This window comes from Carlito syrichta, unplaced genomic scaffold (genome assembly GCF_000164805.1).
Source record: "Carlito syrichta isolate Samal-C Ts95f unplaced genomic scaffold, Tarsius_syrichta-2.0.1 Scaffold311868, whole genome shotgun sequence".
NCBI classification, from domain to species: domain Eukaryota; kingdom Metazoa; phylum Chordata; class Mammalia; order Primates; family Tarsiidae; genus Carlito; species Carlito syrichta.
The window spans coordinates 88316-89597 of NW_007255964.1; the positions used below are offsets into that span (position 1 = coordinate 88316).

The window sequence follows — 1282 nt, forward strand, 5'->3', positions numbered from 1 at the left end:
AATCGACCGCGGCGCGAGGACCCCGCCCCGCGCACGGCCGCGGGCTCGGCCTTCCTCTTCCCCTCTGCGTGCTCCGCGGGGCTCCTGCACATATCAAGCCGCTTTAGGTCCCATCTCACGGCCCTTCCCTCGGGCCGCACCCGTCAGCTCCCAGGCCCCTCTCCTCTCCCCTGGTGACGCCCTGCCACGGGTCCTGGTCCTCGCCCAACGCTAACAGGGACCACATGGGGCCCTTCCCGGTCACCGTCCCCCAACCCCCGCGGCCCAGTCTGCAAGGCGAATCCAAGGCCGCTGAGCCCTCTGCAGCCCTGCCTGGGTCCTCATCCTCTTCCCGGGCCTGGCTGAATCTGCCAGGGTCTGTCGGGCTGGCTCTGTCCCTGGGACCCACACCCTACCCTGAGGTTCCAGCTGTGGTTAAGAGCTTGGCTCCACAGCCGGACATGCTAAGTCCAAATCCTGCTGGCTGTGTGACTGTGAGCAAGTGACTTAACCTCTGTGTGCCTCAGTTACCCCTCTAAAATGGAGATAAATAACAGTACCTACCCGGAAAGGGTGATTGTGGGGATTAAATAGTTAAGCCATGGAACGCACTGAGGAGAGTGCCTGACATCCTAGTGACGCTATGCTAACGGTGTTCGCCCCCACTGCCTTTCCTCCCCATCCCTCCTTCACCCACCCCATCCACACAGTCTTCCAGCCAGCAGACCGGGCCACCACTGCCACCGTCTCTGCCCTGATCCAGCCACCATCTTTCCTTGTCTCCTGGACTACAGCAGCTTTCTCACTAGGCTCCTTCCTTCTAGCTCCTTGCAGTCTGCTCCCCACCCCACAGCCAGAGGGAATCTGTTAGAACCCAAGTCAGCTGGCATCCTCCCATGGCGAGAAAAGCTGAAATCTTCGCTGTGGCCCAAAAGACCCTGCATGATCTGACCCCTTGAGTTCGTCTCTGCCCTCGCCTCCCACTCTCTCCCTTCCCTGCCTTCACTGGGTTTCAGCCACAGGGGCCTCATTGTTCCTCAAACACTCCAGACCCACTCCTGCATCAGGGCTTTTGCACTTACTGTTTCATCTGCCAGGAATACTATTCCGCCAGATACTGACATGGCTCAAATATGACCTTCTCATGGAGGCCTCCTCCCCATTTCCTGCTTAAAATTATAGCCCTCTCCCCCAGCCTGTCCCTTCCACACTTCCTCCCTTCCTTGCTTTATTTTTCTCCGATGCATGTATCCCCATTTCATGCACTTTACTTTTTTTTTTTTGAGTTGGAGTCTCACTCTGT

At 58.0% G+C, this 1282-nt stretch overlaps 1 protein-coding gene across 1 annotated transcript in view; it reads right to left on the bottom strand.

The window, feature by feature from the left end:
• The window catches only part of RCN3 (reticulocalbin 3), an 18781-nt gene that overhangs the window by 15725 nt on the left and 1774 nt on the right, over positions 1–1282 (bottom strand).